A 5,240-nucleotide genomic window follows, 5' to 3' on the forward strand; every position below is an offset into this window, starting at 1 on the left:
AGGCTTCTCTCTCGCTCTCTCTCTCCCCCCGCTTTGATTGATAAGGTCATGCAAGAGGCTATGGAACACTGAAGGGGGTTCTTAAATGGCCTTCATCAAACTCCCTTTAAAAGAGGGCAGGCCTCGCATTTAAGGAGGGGGGCAAGTAGAGTCACCTTAAATGCTTCAAATCCCTCTAACTCCGCAGCATTGATAACATCATTGTATGAGACCAAACTATATTCACATCATAATGCTTGCACTTACTACTATGATCTAACTCCTATCTAATCCCATGCGCCACATTTAAGAGCCCTTTTGCTCTTGAGAAAATTATGGTATTGAAAGATCCGTGTGAATAAATTAAGCACAAAAGTCAATTTGATAAGAGCCACAGTAGCAGTCTTTGTTGGTTAACCGCTTGTAGATATAGTGCTTATAGACCCCTCAACTACTACATCTATCAATAAAATTCGGCAAATGGAACTCATATTATTAAATGCTTAGATTGATTGTAAATCATCCACTAACTGAAATGTTTGACAATTATATCTACCCTATTATGTTATTTAAGCTTTGTTTTCATATTAATCTAATATGAGATATACAGTTTCTATCGTCATATGCTTTGTATCCTAAGCATTTTGCTTGATGGATTCAGGAACTTAAGTCAGGGAAGAGGAAGAACAAGGAGGAGCATATGGGTTTCTCTTTGATCGGCAACTCTCTCAAGCATCATGTGAGTATCATCCTTGTATGCCTACATTATTTAACTCCCATGAAATCACGAACTACTCGTTGTGAACGAGCATTCATGATCTTTGCCCGACCTTAATTCTCATAAAGAAGCTTGGGGCCTGATGGGCAGTAAAGCGCATTGAGGAGGGGGAATAAATATATGGCGTGTGTTGGTGTTATTTCTTCTTGAAATCAATCCACCAGCTTCAACTGCAACAATAAATTGAAGCGCCTCCCTGTTTGGTTGTTGGAGCATGAACCCATTTATTGTTATCATTTGTTGTTGTTGTTGTTAGTGTTTTAATTGTTGGTAATTCCATCCAAGCCTTACTTGACTAGGTTGTACAAGTAGAAGAAGGTGGTACGCAATTTCAAAAAGTCTAACAAGTACATGCTAGGCATTTCCCCTTTACCTAGCTAGAATAACAATCAATGTTTAGAAAGTATTTACAGGCCCAATCCATTGCATTAATTGATGCAACAAAGAGAGGTCCACCCTTTGCTTAGTGGACTTGCGGATTTATTTTCTGGTCCAACAGTTGAAATCCCCTAGGATGCAGTGCACCATGAATATAAGAGTTAATTTCGGTTACACCTCTTGTATTATAGGGTTTTGTTATGTATACCCCCTAAACTATTTCATTAGCATTTTATAACTTCGGATGATATTATTTCCAGAGTAAGATTGAGATCTCACATGAGAATCCATGATGGTGAATTCCATTTTATTTCATTTTAATTGGAAATGCTCTAAATTGAGGACAAAAGAGTAATGTCGTCTAAGATCCAGGGAGTGTAATTGGTAATAAAAAGGTTTAGGAGGTATAAGCTGCTAAATCATCATAATATACTGTATACATCTACAATTAATGCTTAATACAATATGTCGGGACCACTAGATACTTTATCATCAATGTTAACAGAACTGCACTGGTCATTTCTATGAAGATCAGTCGTCAGTCTTTCATGGTTCAAGATATGAGGAGAAACTCTCTAGTTATGCATTAGATTGATAGATGTTAGTATGTTGATACAAGTTGAAGCTTATTACTTGTGAGAAGAATTCTTGGTTAATGTATTTGACTAAGTATGTTGTTTTTCCTATTATTCATGTTCAAGTAGTCAGGATCAATGGTGATGCATTTGTTGAATGATTTTCTAGGACAAAGATAAGGTGCTCACAGGATTGCAGGTACAAAAATCAAGATCGAATGCTTTACATAGCTAACTTGTTAAGGCCATTTTCTTTCTTTTTTATTCTGGAGGAATTAAAACAAATAGTACCTTCACTGAGATCAGGGGCATAGTTTTTTTTTTTTTTGGGTCAATGAACTAAAATTTTATTCATTTTCCAAATTGAGAATGAAAAGAACAACAAGGTACCAGAAAATCTAGAAATCAAAAGAAAATTACAGGTTCTCAAGTATATCTTTCATATGCACATTTGAAATATCATTATGAACTTTTGTAAAAATTGAAAACTTAATATCACTAAAAATCTGAGCAGGTTGCCTCATTTTAGCTTGGAAGATTCTTTGATTCCTCTCCTTCCAAATCATATATACTGCAGTGGATAGACACATCCTCTTCAATTTCTTCATAGGGCCTTTACCTTTCAAGTTACATGAATACCAGTTCAAAACCAAATTCCATACACAGGACCTCCACCTATATCTCAGCCATTCCATCACCAAATTCTAGACTTCAGCTGAATATTGACATTCAAAGAAAACATAGTTCCTTGTCTCAAATTCATGTCCATTACACAGGACACAATAAGTCCGATTAGTGCTCAGGATACCCATTCGGCACAATCTATCCTTGGTGAGTAATCTTGAATGACAAGCTAACCACAATATGAAAGAATGTTTAGGATATAGAAAACTATCCCAAACAGTTTTAGCCCAGGAAACTGCATTCATAGGCTGGATAAGAGTCTTGTACACTGCAGATAATTGAAGTTTGTCATCAGTGTAACATTCAGCAAATGGCAATCTTAATATTATCAGCACTTCCAAACTTGTGCAACAACATATCTCTCACTTTGAGGAGTTGCCTCCATGTCCATGAATCATTTGCCTTAGATAGAACAACCCAGATATTTTGACACTGTAAATAGTTTCCGTGAATCCACTTGATCCATAGTATATCCTTTTTAAGATGAATCATCCAAAGGAGCTTTGTAGCAGCAGCATAATTCCAAAACTTTGCTGAAAAAATCCCCAGACCCCGTTGCTCCTTCCCTTGACACACAGATTCCCAATTCACTAGGTGAAATTTATGTCCCCACAGGAATTCAGAACACATTCTGTCAATTCTCTCCAAAACTTTTATTGGCAAAATATAATTGCTGATGCAATATGTTTGAATGCCTAGTATAACAGACTTTATCAACTCAAGCCTACCAGCATAAGTTAGACATTTTTTTGTCGCCAGGATTGGAATTTGGTTGTTTATTCTTTCAATAAGGCTAGAGCAATCAGAATACGAGAGTCTTTTTGCATTCAGTGGCAGTCCCAGATACTTCATAGGCAGTATACCCTCAGGGAATTTTAGATAATTGCATATTTGAACTTTGAGACTACCGCTTACTCTGCTAAGGAAAACAGAGCACTTTCTTGAATTAGTTTCCAAGCCAGATGCTTGTCCAAACTCTTGTAGACATGCGTACATTTTTACAATAGAGTTCATGTCAGCTTTGCAGAACAAGAGCAAGTCATCGGCAAATATCAAATGATTAATCTTCAACTTAGAACATTTCAGGTGAAATTTGAAAGAGGAGTCATCCTTTAGAGTACTAAGCTTTCTAGATAGAAACTTCATTCCAATGACAAAGAGATAAGGGGAAAGATGATCCCCTTGTCTTTAGCCTCTTGCACCATGGAAGTAGCCATGCAGCCCCCTATTTAATGCTAAAGAAAATTTTGGAGAGGAAATACACTCCATGATCCAGCAAACCATGATAATAGGAAACCTCAGTCCAACCAACATACTTCTTATGAACTCCCAGCTAATAGTGTCAAAAGCCTTCCTCAGATCAACATTCAGAATAGTTCTTAGGGAGTTATTTTTCCTTCCATAGTGTTTAATAAGTTCATGAGCAAGTAGGAAGTTACTGGATATGAGCCTCCCTTTCACAAAAGCACACTGAGCATCATTAACTAGATAACCTATAATCTTTTGCACCCTACTAGCAATGACTTTAGAGATGATTTTATAGATGACATTGCAGCAGGAAATATGCCGATAATCAACAGCTGAGGTAGGGTTAAGGACTTTGGGCACAAGAGTAATAGAAGTAGTATTAAGGGAACCCAAGAGTTTACCTGATTGAAAGAATTCTTCAACTGCTAGAAAAAGATCCTCACTGATGACACTCCACGCAGCTTTGAAGAAGTAAGCATTGAAGCCATCAGGCCCAGGGGCCTTGCTATCAGGCCTGGAGAATAATGCTTGCTTAATCTCCTCCCTAGAGACAGGAGAACTCAGTTCATTCCTCTGAGCAGAAGTTATGACAGGGCCATTAAAGATTACACTAGGATCAAGAATTGTATTGACTTTAGCATTCCCCAGCAACTTCTTATAATAATCTATGAGTTATGAGGTAATTTCAGGCAAGTCTGTAAGCCTGGAGCCATCAACATTATATATTGACAAAATTCTACTCAGATGCCTCTTTGATTTCAAAACTGAATGGAAGAATTGAGAGCCCTTATCTGAATGAAGCCCCCATTTAATGTTTGCTTTTTGCCTAAGGAAAGAATTTTCATTTTCCAACAGAATAACATATTTCTTGATGCATTCCCTCTCTTTTGAAATCAGATCAGAGTTAAAAAGATCAGTACTCAGCTTGGATTGGATAACCAAAAGTTCAGCTTGAGCTCTTGAAAGTTGCTGACTAATGTTCATGTAGCTCTTCTTGTTTAGATCCTTGAGAACATGCTTGAGATTTTTGAGTTTTGAATAAAACATGTACATGTTATACCCCCCTGACATTCTTATTCCAAGCTGACCTTACCACTTCTAAAAAATCTAGGTGTTTAGCCCACATATTAAATAATTTAAAAGGCTTTTTACCATAAAAAATTTCATCTCCAATAGTAATAAGCCCAGGGGAGTGATCAGAGCAAAGAGGCATCAAATATTCCACTTGACTTGTTGTATGTTTATTAATCCAATCTTCATTTACCAAGGATCTATCCAGTCTACTCCAAAATCTTGTTCCAGCATCTTGCTTGTTGTTCCATGTGAAAAAGCAACCAGTAGTTTTCATGTGGCTCAGTTGACTGGATGAAATAAATTCTTGAAAATCATCATTACCAGCTCCAGAAGTCTGAATACCTCCAATTCTTTCATCACAATTTGCAATAGCATTAAAATCACCCCCACCAGCCATGGGCAGTTAACACTCCTTTTGAAAGCTAGAAGTTCTTCCCAAAGAGTTTTCCTTTCATCATTCTGATTGTGAGCATAAACTGCAGTAATCAAGCATGACAATTTACCATCCTTAGACTTCAATACAC

This window comes from Asparagus officinalis, chromosome 2 (genome assembly GCF_001876935.1).
Source record: "Asparagus officinalis chromosome 2, Aspof.V1, whole genome shotgun sequence".
Classification (NCBI taxonomy): domain Eukaryota; kingdom Viridiplantae; phylum Streptophyta; class Magnoliopsida; order Asparagales; family Asparagaceae; genus Asparagus; species Asparagus officinalis.